This window comes from Ictidomys tridecemlineatus, chromosome 4 (genome assembly GCF_052094955.1).
Source record: "Ictidomys tridecemlineatus isolate mIctTri1 chromosome 4, mIctTri1.hap1, whole genome shotgun sequence".
Lineage (NCBI taxonomy): Eukaryota > Metazoa > Chordata > Mammalia > Rodentia > Sciuridae > Ictidomys > Ictidomys tridecemlineatus.
This window is the reverse complement of record NC_135480.1, coordinates 155,043,355-155,069,149: the sequence shown is the minus strand read 5'-3', so window position 1 is coordinate 155,069,149 and position 25,795 is coordinate 155,043,355. Positions and strand designations below refer to the sequence as shown.

The 25,795-nt window shown below is 33.0% G+C and overlaps 1 long non-coding RNA gene across 9 annotated transcripts in view; it reads left to right on the top strand.

Moving 5' to 3' along the window:
* Positions 1–25,795, top strand: part of LOC110598422 (uncharacterized) — a 296,730-nt gene that overhangs the window by 173,356 nt on the left and 97,579 nt on the right. For 4 of the 9 annotated variants that reach the window (XR_013438133.1, XR_013438127.1, XR_013438130.1 and 1 more), the window contains one exon: positions 3,213–6,413. This is a non-coding gene — a long non-coding RNA (uncharacterized LOC110598422). Of the gene's footprint in view, positions 1–1,147; positions 1,200–3,212; positions 6,415–25,795 lie in introns of those variants that run through there. The other 5 variants (XR_013438131.1, XR_013438129.1, XR_013438128.1 and 2 more) reach the window with 5 other exon arrangements.

Below are 25,795 nucleotides of genomic sequence, written 5' to 3'. Positions count from 1 at the left end.
AGCTTTTGTTTTGTTTTGAGTGCTTTTTGATATATTTTACAAGTTCCCTAGGTAATCAGTCACACATGGAAGCTAACTCCTACTCATTATTTCTTCCTTAACTGTATAGTAGTATTATTTTTTAGTTTTTATGGTATTCTTCCATCTATGCCTTATTTAGAACTAGCTCATGAGAAAGGTGAAGTAGGGTTCTTTTTTTCATTAAATGAGCAATGAGACTAAGATTGAATTTTTTATGAGCCAGTTGAGTTTACACAATGAGTTTGTGACATACACTAGATCCTGTAGTTGGAATACTTGTCCTTTGTTTATATTTGTAATAAACTAAATGAAAAAAATTTCTTGCCAAATCCACATTTTTCTCAATATAACTTTACAGTTCTGCTGGTGAAAAAGTGGGGGCCATTTTCCTGCTTCATGAATTTAGGCTGGTCTTGTAATTTGTCATGGCAGAAGTAGTAATGTACCAGGTCCAAGTCTAGGCTTCAAGAAATATTTTATGCTGCTTCTTTCTCTCTCCCTCAGACTGCTTCCCAGAAGCCATAAGAACAAATCTGGGGCAACTTTCTGGGGCAGAACTGAAGCCTTAAACATGGGAGCAATTCTAGCTGAAATAAACTGAACTTGGCTCAGATCCAGAACTTAGTGTACTGATCCTGACCATGAGAAATGACCAATGGTCATTTTAATCCACTAATATTCACTAAAAGCCATTCTCTTATCTTATATTCTTTTATTATAGAAGCTAGATCAATCAAGGATTCATCTTATCTATGTGACCCAGTGTAATGATTATTTTTATATATCAGCTTGACTGAATCATAGGATACCCAGATATCTGATTAAACATTAATTCTGAGTATACCTGTGAGAGTATTAATGAAAAAAATTATTATTTAGATTGTTTACTCAAGTAAAGCAAATGGCCTTCCTGTCTGTGGATAGACATCATCCAGCTCATTGAAGGCCTGAATAGAACAAAAAGGTGATAAAAGGTTGGCTTTACCCTCCTCCTTTGTCTGACTGCTTAAGTTGAGACATTGATCTTCTCTTGCTCTTGATGCTCCTGGTTCGCAGGCCTTTGCATTTAGAATGGAATTGGTATCATTGGGTCTCTAGCTCTCTAACTTGGATCTCTGACTTACAGACTGAAGCTTATGGAACTTCTCAGCCTTTATGATCACCTGAGCCAATACTAGGTATATATTATAAATCTATGGATATATATTTATATATATAATAAACAATGTATAATATGTGTATCTGAGTGTTTAAATGTATCTAGATTTTGTACATATATATGTGTTTGTATATATATAAATAAGTGTGTGTGTGTGTGTGTGTGTGTGTGTGTGTGTGTATCCTATTGGTCCAGATAAGCTTGAATAATGCATAGGGTCATTAAAATACATATGGATACTGTTTGATGGAGCTTCTCAGAAAGTTTTTTAAAGGGGCAGATTCCATGTACTCTGTGATCATTCTACCCTTTTAACTTCTTGTTAGAATATGGATATGATGCTTAGGGGTATATCATATAACTAATGATGGCAGCAAATAGGTGATTTTTTTTTTTTTGGTGAGGTGGTGCTAAAAAAAATGATACTATGACAAGAAACTTCTGTTCTAAATCTGCACCCAACCTGTATTTATACACATATGGTGAAGCAAAAATCAAAACAACAAAAACAAAACACAAAACAGGTAGATCCATATAAAAACAAAGACTCATGATATTATTATAGATATACCATATTTAGCCCGTATAACCTAATCTGGACACTCTGCTAAGGAAGATGAATATATTCTATTTATTTAAGATATTTGTGAGGTTTACCTTGCTGAGCACATTTTATAACAGACACAAATATTAAGGTCATTGTCTCAAATCCAGGTTGGGTGCAGATTTAGAACAGAAGTCTCTTGTCATAGTATCATTTTTTTAGCACACCCTCACCAAAAAAAAAATCACCTATTCAATAACCAACAGATTACAGTTCCATTAGACACCAAACCACCATTTGCATGTTTTTCTTCATTTAATGTCCTTCTTCTCTGCAGTTAGAAAACTTTTTTTTTTTCCCTAAAAGAGATGAGAGTGAGAAAAGATCATAGTGAGAAATGCTGTTTTAGGGAACAGATGCAAATGTATTCTGAATAAATTTCCTATTTCAGCTTTATAGACTAATTCTCTCCCTATTAAAGTACTAAATCTTTAAAGATTCTCTAAATCCCCAACCTGCAACCCCATCATGAACTTAGTTTACCTTTCATCAGCCAAACAGAATGTAATGTCATATTTTGCTAATGAAAAGCAAGTTGGCTGAAATTATATTCCTTTTGGTTTTTCTTTGAGAAAGCAAAACAAAAATAAAGACAAGTTCTGACCTATTTAGGTAACAATAAAATCAGAGTTGAATAATTGTTCACAGAATGAGGAAATCATCCACAAGTCAATTTGTCAACGTAGAATGTGACTTTGAGTTAGAGAAAATATTCAACTAACACGAATTACAGTTGACAAGAGCTTAAGAGAAATATAGAGCAATTCATTTTAGTACCAGAAAGTGTCTCCATCTATTGCACTCTAATGTCTTGTTGTGAATGTGTCTGATAAGGTTATCAGAAGTGCAAGACTCAAGTGTTGATTTTCTCTTAGGTCTACATTATGATTTGGCTTTGCTTTATATTTTAGGAATCTGAAGGGAAATAAAATATAGCCATCATTAAAAGCCTCTTTCTACATAATAAGCACACACTGAAGGGTTATCATCAGATACGGGTGTGTAATTGGATAATGTTTCAGAGGCCTCTGTTGTCTCCTCAAGGTTATGAACAAATGATGCATATGTAATGTGGATCTATGCATGTTTGCAGAGAGGCATACCTTTTCAAAACATTGAAAATGTCAACAAATGCTAACAGAAAGCATAAAATTCTTTTAAATATTTCCACTCAGCACTTCAATAAGAAGAAAGGCTACAGTGAAGCAAAGACACAACACCTTTTTCAGAGTTCTGTTAATGTAAAGAGGGTGCGACTACTGTAGCTTGAGTAAGATGATTCATTTCAAATTGTTGGATAAGTCTCAGAGCTAATTCATACCATTGTCTGAAAAGGTTTATATTTTTCAATCTTCTTAATCTGTTCCAAGTGAAAATCACCTTTCAAGCCTATGCTTATGCCTTCTTTTTTTCCCACATTTTTCACAGGATCAAGGTACAAAGATCCGGCATTAGAGAACTCATGGATGCTGGTTGACTTTGAAAAAAACTCACAGGGTAAGATTCTGAAGACGAAAAGAAGGAATGGATGATTAAAGAAGGGTTTCAAAGGGAATGATGTGTTCCCACACTGCTGGATGTGATGCCAGCACCTTGCAGATTGACTTGATAGATTAAAGAAAAACAATTATAACACTCCATGGGGATGATAATGAAGGCAAGAACACGGTTACTAATATTCTCATGAAGGTGGGCTCACCTGAGAGCTGATGTCTACAAAGGGGGATTATAAACAACAAATGCTAAATTTAAGAAAGTTATGCTGGTAACACTCAGGGTAAATAACTCAGTCATACAGAGTAAAGAATGTTTCTTCGGCTTTAAAACAAAGATCATATATTTAAAGTGGAGGAAAAATTTCTGCAAAAATATCCTGAATGTACAACCCAAACAAAAATTCATTATAGTACAAATTTAGTCCCCCAGTCTTTTAATTATTTATTTTTTTTTACATTTCTCCTGGAGATAAAATTAAAGAGGAACTACCTTGGCACAGCAGTGTACGCGTGTAATCGAAGGGACACGGGAGGCTTAGGCAGGAGGATCACAAGTTTAAAGACAACCTCAGTAACATGGAGGTGCTAAACAACTCAGTGAAATTCTGACTCTAAATAAAATACAAAAATAGGGCTGGGGATGTGGCTCAGTGGTGGAGTGGCCATAAATTCAATCCCAGGTACCGCCACCCCCCCCCACCCGGCCTGAAAAAAAAATTAAAGTGAAATTAGGTGCTAGAAGTGGGGGAGAAAAGTAAAGTTTTCATAAAATTGGAATAGATTATTTTAAGAATCATCTCAGAGCAACATAAAAATAGTTGATGTAGAAGTACACCTAAACCTTGAAATTGCTCCTGTCTATGTTGAGGTTAGGTGGTAGGGTCTATGTAAGAAGACTGCTATAGGTGCTTCAATGCTCCGAGTGCACGTGGCCCATGGTGTCAGAGTGTGGCTCCACCACTTACTATTCATCTGTCTTTGGGCTATCTTCTAAACCTCTCGAAGCCTCAGTTTAGTCATCTGTTAAAATGAGGATTCTAATTGTTGTTATTTACTTGGATTAATAAAAGCATTAAGACACAAGATGTAAAATATTTGGCATATTTTGTAGAAGAACTTATGCAATGCTATGATTGGTGGTAAGTTTGCTTGATTTAGTCATAACTAACTTTTCAATTTGTATTTATTTTTTCTACATGGAAAATAGATAGTTATGTTAGTTTGAATTTCTCCTGCATTTATAAGTGAAAATACTTCCATTGTTGGAGAAACACTAGAAATCAAACTTTTTTTTTAAGTCTAAATATCATATGAGCTAGTCTGAGGTTTGTTATTCAGAGTAATACCATACATTTTATTTCTGCTGCACTCATTGTTCCCTATTTTTGAAGACTGGCCTTTCCCCCTAATTTTCTGTATTTTTCCAAAATGAGCAATTGTCTTCAATCATTTATCTATATTTATGTGATTCAATATGATAGTTACTGGCTTCATGAGGCTACTGAGCATTCAAAATGTGGCTGGCTGGTTCTATTCAAGCTGCCCTATAGTGGAACACACACATCAGTTTTAAGAGAGTACAAAAAGCAGAATGTAAAATTCTCAATATTTAAAAATTGTTTGGAATATTAGCAAATTGAAATGATATTTTAGATTGCTAGATTAAACAAAATTTATGCAAATGACCTATTTCTTGACTTATTTTAATGTGGCTATTGGAAAATGTATAATTACAACTGTGTACTGTATTTATGGCTTGCTCATGTTTCTATCTGATTTCATTCTTTACATGAGCAATTTTCACATTTTCAAGATTTAGAAGAAAGTGGTAACTTGTCAGTTCAGACCAAGATTAAATAATAATCAATTGGATTGCATGTCTCTAGCCAAAAGGATAGAAATGACTATGTAATTACCAGAGGAATTCTGAATATAAAGAAGGATACATGGATTTATATAATTTTGATTATGAATACTAATATTGATATACATGAAAACAGCACATGTTTTTAACATGATATTTTTATTTCAAAGTAAAATGAATGAATTCAGTGACCATCATAGAATAATTATACAGATTCTCCTTCCTCAGCATTCTCTGGCATTGTCTTCAGATCCCCTGTAACCATGATAGGACACATGCACAATCTTTCTATATTTGTTGGTTCATCCTTCAGCTGGTTTTAGTGAAGTTTACAATGACCTTCATAAGGTCAAAGTATTTCTACTGTTTAATTGCCTATTGAATTTTTTATATTGTATCACCTATTCTCTTGTAGACATTATGAGCTTTTGTATAACTTGATTTTTACCACCCAGTTCTTTCTAGCAAATATAATGTCTTGTCTGTACAACTTTATTCAGCCATTAGATATCTACACTGTTGGATAGTACAAAATAAATGGAAAATGTGTCAGTTAAAGATGTGTCGGTTTCTGTGGCATAGAAACAGACATTGCAGAACATGCTGTATCAGAGTGGAACTGCTCATTGGTTGTGTATTTGTAGGATGGTGCAGTACAGCTTCTTGGTGGAAAATTCATAGCACAATAGGCTATACTAACCTGATCCTATTGGATAAGAGAATTTTCAAGTCCTCAAAACTTGGGGAAAGTGTAACACAGACACACATAGACATACACAGAGTTTTTTTCTTTTTTTTGTTTAGGAAACCACTCAGGTCAATGTAATAAATCAGAACGGGAAAAGTAGTATGAAATGCAATGTGTGTGTATAATGGAATAATAAATAGACTAATCTTAAGTTTTCAAAAATATGGATAAGTCAAGAAAGTTGGAAATTTTTCGTGTTTCTGAATTAACAAAATTCATATCACTTAACAAAAATACTTAACTTGAGCTCTTTATTCTGGAGCTATGGTTCATTATATTTATAAGTGAAGAATGATGTATGATTTAGTATTTAAGATTATATTGTTGTAGGTATGTGTCTAAAGAGATTGTAGACATCTTAAGCAAATTTTAGTTCATTTCAGTCACATTTTCCCTTGATTTGTCTTGCCATGTGAGCCCACCTTAACCAATTGTTATGTACAAGAAATGGATACTTTGTTGGTGTCAAGTCTCATAACTGCTCAATAAGGCATATAAATTAGATGAAATTTCTATCATCACTTCCTATAGAAGTTACTCAGCAAAAATAAAGCCTGAAATTTAAATAACTGGTTTATGAGTTGATTGACATTTTTCTGGAAATGTCTGATTACTTTACAAGGATGAGCATGTATAATCTTTATAACAGTCTGCAAGATACCTATCATGCACATGATAAAGATGCAGCAGTTGATACTCCAAGAAAGTGAGTTTATCACAACTGGAATATCTTTAAGAAAGTCTATTTCCAAAAACCTATTATTCTTCCAGCTCTACCATGCTCCTGATAAATATCCAATTCTTAGCTCTTTTTCATGAGAATCTACAAAGATGCCACAGAGAAAGTTGTTTAACCTTGACAGGAGGGAAGGAACTTGAGGAAGAAAAATTTTTTTTTTTAAAATAAGATTCTAATATTCAATTCGCTGTAGCCCCAAGGACTGATGATCTGTACTAAATTATTACACACCCTACCAATTCTAATATGCCCACTTTGGCCTCAGTAGAAACACATGAGTTGATCAATTCCATTTGTAATTACATTTGGGAAAAGGGATTATAGCAACAAATATACTCAGCTGTTTTATTCCCAAGAGTACAACATGAAATTAATCACTGGACCAATCTTCTTCTTGCTCCAGTGGTATTGATTGAGGTGAATCCTTTGCTAAGCCTGGCACATTCCAGTCTCATCACAGGAGTGTTTAGAAGAAGAAAATGAAAGTGTTTACTTCCAAAACCAATTTTTGATCATTTAATGCAAAGATTGCTAATAATGATTCTAAGCTTTTGGTAACAGTGATTAGATATGAAATTACTTGGTCTATACAATTCCATCATTTCTGTTTTTAAATAAAATTGTACTCAGTGATGAACTCTACTCAGTAATTCATCAGCACACTAATTTTAAGATTTATAGTGGGAATGCCTTCAACTTTTTTATAAGTACAATGCTACTGGTTCACAAATGTTAACAGAAATCTACACAGCCTGCTGCTTCGACAGATGCTCAAATATTTAATAGTTTGATAAAATAGTGTGAAATATTTTATTATAAATATTTTTTATTATAATTTTTATTTATTATCAATTTTAACTTGAATTAATTAATTGATTTTTAATTAATTAAAGTTAAAACTTATAGATAAAATATAGATAGATAAAATGATTTTATAAGATGCCCAAAAGTTTCACTTCCCCCCACCATTTTATGGTTCACCATTTTCTAGAGTCAGGGTGTGTAAAGTGTGTTTTAGAAAATAATGTTTCTTCAAAAAGCTTGAAAATTAAATACAACAAATTTTATTTAACTATGGATTTTATTCTTAGAGGATGTCACAAGTTGGTGTTCATAAATGGAATGCAATTTTGGAAGTGCTTCTTTGGGACATCGCAAAGTCTCCCTGAATCATTACTTTATCAAAAAAAAATTTCTTATGCATTGCTGGTGGGAATGTAAATTAGAATAGCCACTATACAAATTAATATGGAAGTTCTTCAAAAGAGCCACCATATGATTGAGTTATACCAGGGAACTTATCCAAAAGAATTAAAGTCAGCATGCTGTTGAGATACATGCATACCCATATAAGTTATGGAAACTGTCTAGTATCCATCAACAAAAGAAGGGATAAAGAAATTATGTATGTATGCACAATGGAGTTTTACTTAATCATGAAGAAGTGTGAGATTATTTTATTAGCAGGAAAATAGAAGGGGCTGGAGAACATCATGTTAAGATAAGTAAGTCAGACTCAGGAAATCATAGATCATATTTTCTCTTGTATGTGGAAGCTAGAAAGAAAAAAAGAATAAAAAGCATATCATGAAAATAAAAGAGAAACCAATATGGTAGAAGGCAATCAGGGGAGGGAATAGGGAAGGCATAGGAAGGTACTGGAGATGAAATTGATCAAATTTGTTATGTTCATATATGAATATCACAATGAATCCTACCAGTCTGTGTAACTCTGGCCATTTTTTTTGTTTTTGTCTTTTGAACTAGGGGTTGAACCAGGGGTGCCTAACCATTGACCCACATCCCAAACCTTTTTTATTTTGTATATTTTATTTTGAAATAGGGTCTTTTTAAGTTGCTAAAGACTTCACTAAGTTTCTGAGGCTGGCTTTGAACTTGTATTCCTCCTGCCTCAGCCTCCTCAGCCACTGAGATTACAGGCAAGGGCCCCTATGCCTGACAGGACCAATATTTTAAAAAGGAGTTGTTTCTTCTCCCTTAAGTATGTGTAGTAAAGAACAGTTAATATGTTTTTCCTTGTAATTCATTATGTCTTGTCTTAATTGTATCAAAATTTGGGTATGGATATTTTGTCAAGTTGTTACCTCCTTTTCAGAAGCAAATTAAACCAGGTGTGGTGCACATCTGTAATCCCAGTGCCTCAGAGGCTGAGGCAGGTGAATTCCAAGTTCAAGGTCAGCCTAAGTAATTTAGAAATTAAGTGAGATCCTATCTCAAAAAATATCAAGCCTAACAGATAGATCTACCCAGAACTTGGCCTAAATGGTTGAAGAAGATAATTTTCATAGCATATTTATTAGTGAGTATTTCTAGTACAAGTTATACTATTGCAGGATGAACATATTTAACATATGTCTATTACTGGAGAAGACATGCTTAAAACACCAGAATGAATTTCAACTTTATTATTTTCTGGCTTCATTGTATCTGGACTTAGGACCCAATTTTCTATACAAATAGTAAAGACATATCATTTTCACCAAATGCATAGAACTCTAGGAAGGGAAGTTAATAGAGGTCTCTCAGTTGAAAGAGTGAGTGGTACATTAGGCTCCAAATCTGCAAGTGGTACAGCTTCTGACAATTTCAGATTAAAGGACAGTTTTCCATTCTTTGATGCAAGGCATATAAACAAGTGGAATGTTGGAACCATTGCAAAAATGTTACAGACTTTATCATTTAGAATGGGAAATAATATGTTTGATAATGTCTTCATAACTTCGGAGGTTTCCAGTATACCCAGTTGAATCTGTTTTGAGTAAAAACTATCAGTTACCTAAAACAAAGTAATTCCAAATGTGATGCTCACACTTGTGCAAACATGCTAAGATTTCAGCTTCAAATTCACAGCACAAATACCAATAATATGCTCTAGATGTTTCTGTACTAGGTTCAAGTATTTCTTCACGAAATACAGTGCCCATGAATTCCCCATTTTAATTGAAGTGATGCCTGAGATTACTTTCAGTCAGTCTTCTTGTTTTTGAGGAGCTATGTCTATGTGGAGGATTCATTTCCTTCCAAGCAGAATCTGTTTCAAATTTGTAATGGTTATATTATTTTCTCTGCATCTCTTAGTCATGTAGCTGGTTGTGATAGTCTTTTCATACTCCATTTATTTAATCCAAAAATTAATGCAGTCTTTTATTCCCTGGCTTATGTATTGGATTTACTGCTGGTTTTTGTGAAATCTGTGTCTGGTACAAAATTCATTGAAAGACATTTATATGTTATTTGTAACTTTTAATGTAGTAATTAAATTCATTGTATCCTACTTTACAAGCCACTTTAATCTCTCCTTGCCAACCTTACATGTACAAAACTTCAGTTCAAAAACAGTAGCTGGAATTAATCTAGGCTCTCCTCTGCCATTATCAGAGGAAGATAAAATGTTTAGATAGTTTGCCAAATTACAAATTGATTTGAGTCATGAGACATTTACCTAGATAAATGTGCATGCACACAGATGTTCCTATTTCTGAAAGTTCCTTCTTACCTTCTGAAATCTTGAATTGTCTCTGATTCCATATAGTGTGCTCTCTGGGGCTTGTCATCCAATTTCCTACCTCCTGCAACTCTCAATAGAAGAGTTGTGTTTTGCCGGATTAGTACAATGATGTGCCTTTGTGTTTCAATATACCCTTATAAGCTATATTTTTATCTCTTTGTGTCAATTTCTGGTTAAGATTCTTGAAACAGTTTAACAAGTCAAAAGCATTTACAATTAGTTCAGGTTGGTTAGCTTCCACTGTAAATAAATGGTAATCTGATTCTCTGTGCCTTCAGAATCACTTAGCCTCTAGGAACAACTAAAACCGTAACAAAAAATATGATGTCCACAGACTCTGATCTTTAGCACTTCACTTACTCTACTTATATAGGAAAAGAGAACTTTTAAAGAAATATTAGACTTTTAACCTGTTAGACTTTTGATGTTCATTTTTTACAAAATTATCGTAATAGTCCAAAGAAGAAATTATCACTATCTGAGCTATCTAGAAGAGTTGATAAAAAATCAGAGAAGTTAACTATCAGCCCCATGATCACATATATGACTAGAGAAATAGAATCAGGATTTATATATAGATCTCCTAACAATGAACTATTTGGAATGGAAATGAGGAAGCAATCCCATTTACAATAGCATAAAAATACTTAGCCATAAACTTAACCAGGAGGTGATAGATGCGCACACTGAAAACAGTAAAACATGAAATCAAAGACACAAGTAATGCAAAGATATTTCATAATCAAAGATTAGAATATTTAGTATTGTTAAAATGTCTAATACACTCAAAACAATTTGCAGATTGAATGCAATCTCTATCAAAATTCCAATAGATTTTCCCCACAAAAATGGAATAAAATCCTGAGGTTCACCTAGAACCACAAAAGACATAATTAGCAGTGTGTCTTGAACAGGCAAAGTAAAGCTAGAGGCACTACACTTACTAATTTCAAATTATACTACAAACCTCTAATAATTAAAACAGTATCATATTAGCAAAACACACGCTCACCAATGGAATAGAAAGCCCAGAAATAGGCAGTCCACTGACCTTCAACAGGGTACCAGGAGCACCCAGTTGGAAAAGTAAAGTCTTTTCCACAAATGATAATGGGAAAACTTGATATCTGTTATTTAAAAAAAAAAAAAAGAAAAGAAACTGGACCCTTAATTACACTAAGAAAAAATATCAACTAAAAATGGATTACTACCAGAAACTATTAAATTCCTACATGAAAACAAAAGGAGAGAAGTTTCTTTACATTAGTCCTGGCAATGATTTCTTGAATATTATACCAAAGCACAGACAACAACAGCACCAATGGACAATTGGCACTACACCAAACTAAGAAGTTTCTGCACAACAAAGGAAACAATGAACAGAATGTAAAGGCACCTGATAGACTGTGAGAAAATATTTGCACACCATGCATCTGATGAGGTGCTAATTTTAAAAAGTATATAAGGAACCCCTATAACCATAATAATAACCCAAATGTCTAATTGGAAAATTGCAAAAGATTTGCACAAGCATTTCCCCCCAAAAATATAAATATATCCAATGAGTATGTAAAAAGATGGAAATGAAAATCAAAACTACAATGAGATGTTATTGCATACTTGTTAAGATGGCTATTATTAAAAGAAAAAAATGATAATATGTTGATGAGATTGTGTAGAAAGTGGAACTCATGTATATTGTTGTAAGGAATATAAAATGAGGCAGTAGCTATGGAAAGCATGAATATGCCCTAAAAAAACAAAAACCAGAAACCCCCAAAATAGACCTGCCATATGATCTAGAAATCTTGGTTTTCAGCATATGTTCAGAATAATTGAATTCAATATCACAAGACATTGTCTCCTCCCTATGTTCACTGCAGCACTGTGTACAATTGACATGAGATGGAAACAACCCAAGGTCCATAGACAGGAATGGATAAAGAAAATATGTGTATAGATAGAGAGGAATCTTAACCTTAATGAGGCAACTCTGCCACTTGTTAAAACTGGAGAACATCAAGCTGAGTGAATTAAGCCAATCTCAAAAGGATGAAAACCTATGGTTTCACTTAGGTTCTCAAATAGTCAAAATGGCATGAGAAGAGAACGTAATGCAATTGCCATGGTTTGGGAGAAATAAAAACTTATTCAATAAGTGTAAAGTTTCAGTTCTGTTAGATAAATACATTTTAGAGTTCTGCTATGCAACACAGTACCTGTTAGGTATTGTGGACTTCAAAATTTGTTAAGAGGGTAGATCTTTTAGTAAACGTTTTTATCACAGAAACAAGTAAGCAAACAACCCTATCCCCAAGTCAAAACCAAACAATACCCCAAAGGAATATGCTGGTGATATCTGAGTGTTTGAGTATGTTCAAAACAATAAAATCATCTCCCTTAGGTATGTGCAGTTATTTGTATGTCAGTTATGTATTAATAAAGTTTAATTAAAAATGAAAAAGAATTGGCAATAAAATAAGTTGAATGAATAAATACATGTAGGTATCCTAACATAATAGCTTCCAAACAGATTATTTTCTTTTTATAGTTTTGAATTCTAGTTGACCTTGTTTTCATTTCTTATATATTTGTTATGTATCTTTTTTTAAACAATGATTCAAATCCAGCAGTATTTCCTGCTATTAATTGGTTGAGTGTGTGGAGTGCTTTGATTTGAACTATTTCTATTGTATGATGACAACTGTAATTAAATGTGGATGATGCTAAAATATACATTTCTTTATAAAAGGAAGAAGAACTAAAATAGTTTTTGAGATTTAATTAGTTAAGTAACCAATTCCTTTACTAAAATAAGGTTGACTAATTAATCACAGTCATTTTCTAAGGTGACTTCTTTGCCTACATTATGGGAGGAAGAAAAAGAAAACATTTTCATTTTCACCTTCCCTCACAACATTGTTTGCCTATGTGATATTTTCTGGCTAGGGACATGTAAATGGAAGTCTGTGGAGGATCTAGAAAGTTTTTGCTTTCTGATGTAAGCGTCATCTGTCACCCAACTCTCCCACTTTTATTCTTTCTTGAGCGCCAATGGTCATGGTGGATCTTCAAGGGCTATTTTGTGTGAAGGAAACACAAGAGAAGGAAATGCTGTAAGAATTAGCAATTCCAGAAGTTCTGTACCTACACTGAGATTCCATCTCACGCTAGTCAGAATGGCAATTAACAACAATACAGGTAATAGTAAATGTTGGTGAAGATGTGGGGAAAAATGTTCAGTCATACATTGCTGGTGGGACTCCAAACTGGTACAACCCCCACTCTGGAAACAAGTATGGAGATTCCTTAGAAAACTTGGAATGGAACCGCCATTTGACCCAGTTGTCCTACTCCTTGGTTTATACACAAAGTTAAGTCCTTTGTGTATAAACTAAGGAGTAGGACTACTACAGTGACACAGCCACATTATGTTTATAGCAAGCAGCTCAATTCACAATAGTCAACCTAGGTGCCCTTCAATAGATGAGTCGGTAAAGAAAATGTGGTATATAGACACAGGGGTAAATTACTTTGCCATAAAGAAGAATGAATTTATGGCATTTGCCAGTAAATGGATAAAACTGGAGAATATCATGCTAAGTAAAATAAGTCAGTCCCCCAAAAACCAAAGGTCGAATGTTCTCTCTGATATGTGGTTACTAACCCATAACAAGGGATGACAGGGAGGAGAAACTTAGAAGTTCATTGGATTACACAAAGGGAAATGAAGGGAAGGGAGGGCGGTAGGAATAGGAAAGACAGTAGAATGAATTGGAAATAATTTTCCTATGCTTTTATATGAATACCTGACCAGTGTAACTCCACATCATGGTCAACAAGAATAGATCAAAATTGGGATGGGTTACATCCCATGTATTTATAATATGTCAAAATGAATCCTACTGTAATGTATAAAAACAACAAATAAAAAACCCCCAAAACCTGTGTACCTAGATTTGTTCATTTAGGGAAGAAAAGGGAGGAAAGAAATGAACTATTATTTATACAAGCCACCGGAGTTGAGTATTCTGGTACTTATAGCCAAATGTATTATAAGTAATGCATTTAACACTTGCCTGGAGGTAGGATATTTGGACATTATAGATCTTTTTTAAAACTTTGGAATTTCATAGGCTCTTGAGCCTTTTTCTTATATTTAGAGCTTAGGTAAACTGTGAAGAACCATGTGTACCCAAGATAGAAGGATATAATGACTCATAAAAAGATGCAGATAATTTTAGTAATTTTCCATTTTATTTTTTAGTCTTTGCCAAAAATGTAGATATTGATCTCAATATCAAAAACAGGGATAGTATATATTAAAAAACCATGCTCTGCACAATGGTATTGTCTATAATCTCAGTTAATTAGGTGGCTGAGACTGGAGGATTAGTTTGAGACCAACCTCAGCAATTTAGCGAGGCCATAACTACTTAGTGAGACCCTGTTTCAAAATAAGACATAAAAACAGGGTTTAGGATGTCGCTTGGTGGTTAAGTGACCTGTTTTCAATCCTCAGTACCAAAATAAAATAAAATAAAATATAATAAAGTATAATCAGCAAGCTGATTATAATGTAAGATTTTTCTTAAAGTCCTCCATTATCTTTGTTTTCAAATTATGTATATTAAATGCTATACAGGGTTGGGTATGTGACTCAGCATTGTAGTGTTCGCCCTGGGTTTGATTTCCAGCACCAAAAAAAAAAAAAAAAAAAAAAAAAGAAGGATACTAAGTGGAGTATACATCAATCAAAACATAACATTATACCCCATAAATGCATTATAACATCCAGAATTACATTCTGGAAAATAAAAAGTCTTCTTGGTAAAATTAGTGAAAGCTGAAGTCCAGTTAATTTCTTATTTGACAAATGTAAACTGGCTGTATGAGACTTTAATATTAAATTCTAACATTAAAGAAAATAAGTAAAAGTCATAAGGGGAGTCTTTGTAAATATTCCTGTAATTCTGATATTGTTTCAAAATTTTATATATATATATATTATATACATAAGTAAAATGTGATTTGTGTTTACATTAAATAAAAGAGAAAATTCTCTTCTCCTGGTGGGTAATGCAAAAATGCAAATTACCCACAGACACTGTCTAGAACTATTGTAATAATGGTAACTAACACCATGGTGTGGTGTGTTCTGTTACTGTAGGGACCATTCCCACCACTGAATAGCCTGTGTATTTCAGGCATAAGGATATACAGACTGTGTTTTAATATATGCATCCATTTTATAGGAAGTTGTGGTAGTATTTATTCATGAGGTCTTTGTTTCTAACTCACAGTTGCCATGTTTCTCGTCACCATGACTTCACGCTCTCTTGGGATTAGGTGTTGGAGTAGCAGGACTGTTCTGCAGTCTCCTTTGAAACACTGCTTATTATCCTTCCCTGAGCTGGCAAGAGCAGCCTTTACTTTCCACATCACTTTGAAACTGAAAATGTTCACTCAACTGCTCTGTGGCAAGTAGAGTTGCTCCCCTGTGCACACTGGCTACTTATATTGAGTTTTTATGTGTATAGATAGTTTTCAAGAGAATAACACATTCTTCTCAACTATTGAATGCATGCAATTTGTGTGCCTGCTGTTAGAAGTGTATTCCCTTTGCTCCTCTGTGACTACTTTTGATTTAGGTATCAGCAGGAGTGGCTTACTTGAGGCTCCTCCTTGTAAATCAGGCTCTCCCCTAGGAAAACAGATATGAAATGGTTTACCATATCAATTCCCTTTTGATATTTGCACTACTATTAAATCAATATTATAAAAGAAATGGTCACAATACAGACCTAATTCTTTTTCTCTAATTATATTTACTTCTTCATATTTCCTTTCAATTATTTGTCATGTATCTGCAGCTTTCATAGTTGTACCATAATATAAAATTACTCTTTTCTAATAATTTCATTTTGAGGGGTCATCATATTGACAATTTTGATGAATCCAGATCAATTATTTGATATATAAACATTTAATTATAATCTGCATTTTAATACATATTACATTTTTTTATGGCACTTAATGTCTCTAGTAAGTTGAACTGTGTTCCTCTCAAAATACATATTGTGGAACTTTAGTTCCTGGTGCCTCAGAATGTGACCTTATTTGGAAATATCTTTGAAGTGGTAATTAGTTAAGAAAAGATCATTAGGTGTAGGTGCAAATACAAAATGATTCCTTTCCTTTGACAAATTAAAGAAATTTGGGTACATGCACACACACACACACACACACACACACACACACACACATACACACAAGAACATCATGTGGAAATAAAGGCCAAGTCTGAGGTAATGCTCCTGTAAGCCAAAGACTGCAAAATTTTCCAACAAACCACCTGAAGCTAGAGCAGAGACACAAAATCAAGTCTTTCTCACAGCCTTCAGAAGGAACCAACACTTTCAACACCTTGATCTCAGACTTCTAGCTTCTAGAAATGTGACAATATATATATGTTAAGTCACCCAGTCTATGACACTTTTGTTATAGCAGCTCTAGTAAACTAATACCATGATTTTGGAAATGTTCTGTGTGATTTGGATTTGGATTTGTGATTTTGATTCTATGCCTAATTTTTTTCTTACTTAGAATATTTTTTGTTTAATATGCCCCATTTATAGAAGTAAATACATTTTATAAACCATCTATATTTCTATGCATATGCAAATATAATGTATTTAAACATAAGCATATAAATATATATTTATATGTCAGAGTTCCTTTAAAAGAAAAAATTATATTAATATATTTTTTTCAGTTATTAAAATTAATGACAGCATGAATGTATCATATTATAAAAATCATTATTATATATTAAATTAATATTTCCAGTGTTTTATTTTAAAATTTCTGTGTATTATAGAATTATAATTTTATGTTTTTTCCATAAGTTACTTTTAATAATCTATAAAAAAACATTATTTTTTTGTTTGGTGCTTGGGGATTTGAACCCAGGGCCTCATGCATGCCAGGCAAGAACTTTTCCACTGAGCCACATCCCCACCCATAATAAAATATTTTAAAGAATTGTTTAATTTGGTCAGGTCTAGAACCTTCAAAGTGAATACTTTTCCTTTGAGTACATCTCATATTTCTTTAAAGTGATATTAATTTCTAAAGTCTGGATGTTCCAGACCTAATTTGAATTTTTGTACTTCAAACAAATAGAATCACTCCTCTTCTTTTCTTGAGGAGAATGTTATTAGAGAGGAAAATGGAGCAAAAATTCTACTCACTGGGTTAAAGGTAAGCACTAGTGTTGCTGCAATTTGGGGGCTAATTTTACTGAAAAAAAATGAAAAATATATTTCTTTATGATGTCATAAATTTTTATGTTTTTATGTTTGCATTTAACATTCTAAACTTCTGAATACTTTTTTTTTCTTTTTTACTTGAAGTCTCATAAATGATTAAACTTCTGATTACCTTTACAAGTAAGAAGATAGGCTAGCAGTCATGTTTATAAGAAATGATAGAGGATGTGACTGTTAGGATACTAACCTAAGCAAAAGGGCATATACTGAGAGTCTCAGGTTAGCTCACAGAATAGACATAAAGGATGAATGAACAAGGTAGAGAAATTCCCAGCAATCATGGGAGGGTCATAAGGTAGCACAAATATAACTTCTTGACCATCAGAAACACATCACATGGGCTTTAGAAAGAGGAGGGAAACTTAACATAGAATCCCTAGAGCTCCCACAGTGTTCAATAAAATTCAGAGAAACAGAAGTTTAATAAAAGGTTGTGGAGTTGCCAAATGTATATTCACTACAGGACCCAGAGTATTAGGAGCTGTGAAATCACACAGGTGAGAAGGTAGCTTGTCCAAGAAAGGTTAGTGGCCCAGGAGGGAAGGCCCTGAGCAAAAGAAATCAAAAGCTATTTAATTATACTGGAAATAGCTTCAAGAAATGCATGAGACAAAATGATATTCCACAAGTGGTATCTTGGACCATTTTTTCCCCATTTTTTCTCCTATATGACACCTATCAAGTCATAGATTCAGCAAAGACATCTCTATACTATTCATAGAAATCACAAATAGAAAAAGACTATGAAAAATACATGATTAAGGTGCATTATTTTAATGCATATATATTTTGTTTTATGGAAAATTATGGTTATTTGTTGAGAAACTGGCTTATGAATGTAACTGATGATAGATTAAGTTTTCCTGAATTGAATCTGGGCTTTCATTTAAGGTAAAAATAGAACAAGCAATATTACAAGTTGTCCTAACACTGTTCTCAATAAGGGGCAGAGAGAAGTAATAAAATATGACTCAAAGGTTATAAATCTGGTTGACATTCAGGTAATTTAAATAGTGGGTTTAAATCCAGACAAGTAGAAAGGAGGAAAAGTTTTGAGACTGACTGTTATAGTCACATTTAAAACCCTATATTCAGCTAATACATTTTAGAAGGAAAGCTCAGTCAGTGGAGGAATTGTTTATAGGATTCTTGTATTTAGGAAGAAGAAGAAAAAAGGAAACAGAAAATGAGGTAGAAAAAAATCAATTCTTTTTTACCCTAAAGACTAAATAAACATGGCTTTACAAGAGAATCAATAGGGTCCCCCATTTTATACTAAAACCCCATATATCATATAAAGGGAGATTATTAGCCTTTGTGTAGAGAAATTAGCATAACATTTCAAAGCACTTGGAAAGCTATGACCAGGAACAAAAGAAACAGACATTTTTTGGGAAGCATGGTGAAGGAATTAAGGGCATGGAATTTAGAATTGGAAAGTCCTAGAATTGATCTTAATTCTGTCAGCCATGAACTTGAGCCACAAATTTCATAAGCCTTATCATCTTTTCTCATCAAATGAAAATAACAATATCTATTATCTAGAATTATTTTCGGATGAAATATCTATTACCCTGACCCAAAGTATTCTTTCGATAATAGTAATTTTAAAAGTACATATTAATACTAAAGAGCAATTTTTCAAGTGACTTCTTTTATCTGACACATTTATTATATCCTCTTAACACCCACATTTATCACACAATTTATATTTGGATAGAACAGAAATAGAGCTGATATTTCATAAATACCACTAACATAGTCTTGCTTATGTAGCTATTATATGAAATGTGAATCTGTGCCGTCAGGTGTGTAGACATTACCACTTACAATCCTTCCCCAGGAAGCAGTAATATTTCCACTGTCAAGGCCGGGGGTCAGAAGAATGAACATGGACGCAGTAATAAAGTTCTGGACAAGAATGAAATCCACAGTTTTGAAAAAAAAACGAAATGAACTTCATCTCGTGTACATTCATTTACTCACAGCCTTCAAGGGTTTTGTGGTTATTGGGGAATTTGGAATGCTTTGTTCTCATCAAATAAATGTTTTCTTTAAATCTAGTGCAATGGGGAAAGGAAGAAGTAAAGATGACTTGGAGCTCCTAGAAATATGAGCAATAAAATTCAATTGTGTTGTGTGTGTGTGTGTGTGTGTGTGTGTGTGTGTGTGTGCATGTGTGTACTGCAGAAGAGAGAATGCGAGGGATTGAAAGTTGCCAGAAATAATTTTGAGAGACATTTTAAGTTTGTAAATAACTTTTAATGTTTCCAACTTAAAGCTATGTGTTTTATGCAGCACTTTTTAACTATCAACCAGTGAAGAATAGGCATTTAGAATTAAAATGAAAATTTCTTGCCAAAAACTGTAAAAAGTTTCGCTTCATGAGTCATTGATTTTCTTTTGTGGCATCTATATAAATTGTTACCATGGAGGTCTCACCAACGGTGCCCAGTCTATATTCCCTCTACTCTGGAATTCTTAATCTAATTCTTCATTGCCCTTTTATCTCAGAGCCTTTGTACAAACTCTTCATACTGCTTGGAAGAACATTCTCTACCTATCAGGGCAAATTGTTCATTCTTACATACTCTTCATCTCCTTGTTTAAATACTTATTTCTCAGGAAGGAAGAATGGACAAAGACTAGATCTGGGCTTTGTGTTATTAACTTTTATAGAATGGGGCATTTTCATTCATATACTTACCAAATGCTTAGTAAAGTACTATGAACATCATAGGCACTTAATGGGTACATGCTCAATTAACAAAAAAAGGAATAAACAAGTTGGTCTTTTGACCATTCAGATCACTTCTGTTATTGCTGAACTACCTGGAATCCAATCCATTAAATATTTCTTCTACATGAACACTTGATTAACATTTGACCTTGAATTATAATGTCACATTCATCCTCCTCTAATTCTATTTTTGTAGCTATAGGAAGTTGACAATGTATGTCAAATTTGTAATCATAGACTAGTCAGCTTCCTAAAGTCATGAATTTTAGAAGTTAATATTCACCTTCCTTGAAACCTGTGTAAAACAAAATCTTTTTATTCCAGAATTTAACATGGTTTTCAAAAGAAAGACAAAGATTTTCACTCTACTTGTCTTTAAAGTATGCAATCAGTTATTTCTTTTTTATCTGATCTATTTTCAAATACTGGATATACCACTTTACTAAATTTACTAAGAATGACTAAGAATTGAATTATTATTAGCAAAATGAGGTCATGTCTTTAGGACATTTCCAAGTCACTGTTTGATTAACTTTTAAAGACTGTTACTTTAAGAACTTTGTACCTGTAAGAAAAAATAAAGATCTTAGGGACATATATTCAATTTTTTTTTCAATAGAAAAGGAAGAGATGTCATACATATATCCTCTTACAAATATTTTAAGAAACATTTTAAAAATATAAATCATAGTAACAAACTAAACAGAGCAGAAAACATCAAAATAAGCTGATATTAAAAGTCAGCCACATGTGTGATAATTTAAATTTTCAACTCAAGAGCTACTCAGATTTAATATTGTGTCATGCTATTGGAAAAAAATCAGGGTTATAAAGATGCAGAAAAAGATAACATTCCACGACTTCCTATTGACCTTGAAATTTATGCTCACTAAGGTACATCTCAATTTGATGCTTTATGAGCTCTTATTTTTTATTTTATTTTAAAAGTTCTTTCCATTCCTTTATTTAATGTTATAGAATCCAAACTGTTGCATCAGAAAAATAAAATTCATCCAGCATCAAAGAAAACTTGAGATTCATTTGTGAACCTTAGATTCAGAGAATGGGTCAAGAAGCTGCTAAAATAACTAGAAAATTCTGCAAAATAAAACAAATATAACAACAACTTCTAGTTTAGATATGAAAACTTGAAGCAAATGGTAAATGTTCTGGTGAAAAATTGGAAAACTCTTGGTCTTCACCAGGTTATCCAGAGAAGGTCCTTTGCTGCTTATTTTATTTTATTTCAATTTTCTTTTATCTCCTTTAGAAAGAAAATCTAAGCTTGAAGTATTTTAGGATTAAATAGTCCTATTATGAAGATTAATTAATAATTTATCACCAGTATAAATTTAAAAAAAATAACAGAGAATGAAGTTTATGTAATTAAAATTTCTGTGAAACATTATAGGTAACTCATTGCTAAATGCTGATGATTCTAAAAATATTGCTAAGGAAAGTTTGTATTATACTATATTATATGTAGTGTGGCACTCTATATTATAGTAGAATTTAAACATATGTTTTGTGCAAACTGTATATATTATCAATAGAATATAAATATATTTAGAGTATATATTATATACTACATAATAGAATTGAAGTATAGTAGATTATAAATATATATGCTGTGAAAATATATGTATTTTTTAGTAGATGTGTCAATGTTTATTGCAATGATAGAATAGTAATTGGCAGTACAATATTTTTAAAAATCACTAGGGTTTGTTAAATTCATATTTGCAGAATGTTATAATTTTTTAAGGAAGTGTTTACATTTTATGTTTTGGTATATTGTATATGATTTTGGTAACAAATAAGCAAAATGTTAATTTACTTTTTTTTGGAATATTCTATCTGACCTTGGGCCCTAATTTTGTTGAATATTATATGAGTGGATTTACAGAGAAGGGACAATTTCTACAAAAGAAAAATCACTGATACTTATTTGAGACTAGAATTAAATATCATAAATATCATAAAATTTAATATTTTTGTAAATTAAGAAATATTATTTGAGATGAGTTATTTGCTTATTTATAAGTAAGTGTTAGAAATAAGAGGTTGCTGTTAGGGTTATGAGGGGCAATTCTAGAATTTCCCACTAGCTTTGAATTATGGTATCAAATTTTTCAAATATGTCTCTAAAATGCTGGTAGCCTAGCATAGTCTATAATGCAATGATTGGTTTGGCCATGTGACTATAATATTCTTAGTAGAAATTATGATGCTACTGCATTGCTGAAAGATTTGTTAATTACAAACTGGATGGCCATAAATAATTCTTTCCAAAAATGGTGCACAATTTTAGAAGTTAGACGGAGTAATAAAAATGTACAGTGAGAAAGAATTATGTGCATCAAATATAAATTTATTTCTTTTCCACAAAAGTTACCAAAGAAAGGATATTAAAACAAAGTACATTACATGTGTGCATTGGTTTCAACTCAAGGGTCATATAGAATAGTCATACTTTAACTGTTCTGATTTGACTAGTTCACAAACTGTTATTGGAAGTTATGTGAAATAATGAAAAATGAAATGTTTGGAGTCACATGAATAAAGGTGGAGACAGGTTCTACCACTAACTGGCTATGTAAACCAGAGTCAGTGACAACACATTTCTGATGCTCAATACCTCATTGTATCTACATGTATTCTGGAAATTAAATAGTATTTTACATATATTCGGCATTGCAGCTTATATTACAAAAATATTAAGCAGTTATTTATTTAATAACACAATTTGGTAAATAATCACATTTTTATATTTACTTTTGTTTTTATTTATCTGTCCTCACCAAGAGAGACATAGTGACCTTGTCAAACCTAAAACAGCAAAAACAACAAGGAAAATGAAACGTGGAAGTTATCAAGCATTGATTAGCATGGGTTCTTAAACATGATACTCTGATAGTAACTATCATAATATACTTTGCCAAAAGTACATCCTCACACAAAGACCCCTAACTGTATGCAATAAATATTTCTACAGGGACAACACCCCAGCAACTCTCAGACTGAGTATGCCCTTGTAATTATTCAACATGGAATCCAAAGATTGATGTTTCAAAATATTTGACATACTCCTCATCATTTTTGTCATTAAAACTTTCCCTTTGCTTCAATTATATGCAGCAGAGTTACTATAAAGTTGTCCAGCAATTTTGGGTTAACACTACAACATATAACTACTGGTTTTGACTTCTTTAATAAAACCCCTAATATGAATGAAATAAATCCAAGAATCAATAAGTTTTTGCATGCAAAGAAGCAGCATAAAAAGAGAACCTACAGAATGGGAGAGAATCTTTGCCAGCTACTCTTGTGACAGAGGGTTAATATGCAGAATGTATAATGAAATTATGGTATTTGCAGGAAAATGGATGAAACTAGGGACTATCCTTTTAAGCAAAATAAGTCAAATTCAGAATGTGAAGGTTCAGGGTTTTATGTTTTCTCTCATAAGTAGAAGCTAGAGAGGAAAAAGGAAAACAAAGGTAGGGGTGGCTCTCCCAAATATCAGAGACATCAGTAGAGTAAAGGGAGCAAAGGGGGTGGGAGGTGGAAGGGTGGGGAGAAATGCTGGAACATAATAGTGGCCAAATTATATTGTTATATTGTGCACATGTACAAATATATACGACAAATCCCATCAATATACACAACAATAATGCACCAATTAAAAACAAGGTGGGGGAAAAAAGAACTAAAAAATGCCAAATAATCTTAATCCAATCAATAAACTGGCAAATGATTAAATGAACATTTCTTTAAAGAAGAAAAGCAAATGGCAAACAAACATATGAAAAAAGAAGTCCAAAATGTTTAACAATCAGAAATATGCAAACCAAAATTACACTGAGATTTCATCTCATCCCAGTTACAATAACAAACATCAATAATATAAATAATGATAATTGACCCTAGTTAGAATAACAAACATCAATATTATAAATAATGATAATTGCTGGAATGAATGAAAAGGTGGTAAAGGAACACTTTTAACATTGTTTATGGGACTGCTCATTAGTACAACAACTTTGGAAATTAGTATAGAGATTGCTCAAAAGACCAGGGATACAATCACCCCATGACCTGGCTATTATTCTCCTCAATATTTATTGGGAAAAAAGTGAAATCAACATACTATAGTGATATAGGCACATCAATGTTTACAGCAGAACAAATTACAAAAGACAAGTTATGGAACCAGCCCAGGTGCCCTTCAACAGTGAATGGAGAAAGAAAATGTCACCATTTTCTTTAGTAGTCATCTGACTACTGATACAATTATAATTTTAGTACTGAAAATGGCCCTAGAAGAACAGAGTATAAGGGAGGAGCTTTTAAAAATTTCATTCTGGGATTTATAGAACTTACTGTCATCTACTGAGATTTAAGGATACTAATTCTCATCTGTCTGATAGACAAAAGAGTACTGATAGTCCATGTGTGATCAGGCAATAGGTATTTGCAAAACATCTCTACTGGATATTCCTAACCAATTGATTATAAAAAGGAACAGGAACCAGGTTACTGTATTTGAAACTTTCAAACATTTTTGGAAAAGTAATGAATATAATAATATTGGCTGGTTGTTCTTAATGTTGCAGAACAAAGTGATGGAATAAAAGGCGAGCTCAGGGATTTTAATTCCCAGCTCAAGCACTGCATCAGTAACCTAAGGGCTTATATAAGAGAGTTGTAGTAGACCCTTATCTCCTGTAGCTGCAGGGTTGAAAAGACTGAAAATCAAATGCTGAATGAGTATCATCCTGTGACTGGCTGAATTACAACAAAAGTTGAATTTTCATCCTCCCCAGACGACAAGGCCTATTGCTGATATGGAGCATGAGTTGAAAGTTAGAATGGGGTCATGGAAAAAGATTCTGATGAGTCTGAGAACACTGAACCCCTAAAACCTGAAGAATCTTCTTTGCCAGGGAAAGAGGTCTAGCTACCCCCTGTGAAAGGATAATCCTCACATTGCCTAAGGAAACTGTAATGGCCTCCTTTGAAGCAATAGTCATTCAAGACAAGAGCAAGATGCACTGAACCATCTTTCTTTACTTTTACACTGATATCTAGATTCAAGTCCCAGCAGTCCCTAAAAGTGATCTACAATGAATGTGTGTCCCATGGGGAGAAATTGGACCTGCACAACTGGATATCCTCTAAGTCTCTAGCTCATAGTTTTGCAGATATTATGAATTTTCAGCTTATAAATTGTGTAAGCCTATTCCTTTTAATTTCTTCCCCCGCCTCCCACAAACATACTCAAACACCACACACACATGTCAATTTGTTCTGTTTCTCTGGAGAAACAGACTTTAGAACAGCATAAGCAGTTATTTTTCTGAATGAGATGGAATCATTTGGAGAGCATTGAGCAGAGAGGATCTAATCTCAATTGAGCTGGAGATGGACCACTCTGGCAGATAAATGAAAAACTGATTGCAGAGGAACACAGCTAGAACAATGATAACCACCTGAGATAACAAAAGTGCAAGTGAAAACTACCTGTGCCTTGGACTAGAGTAGAGGCTCTGGAGTGGATGAAA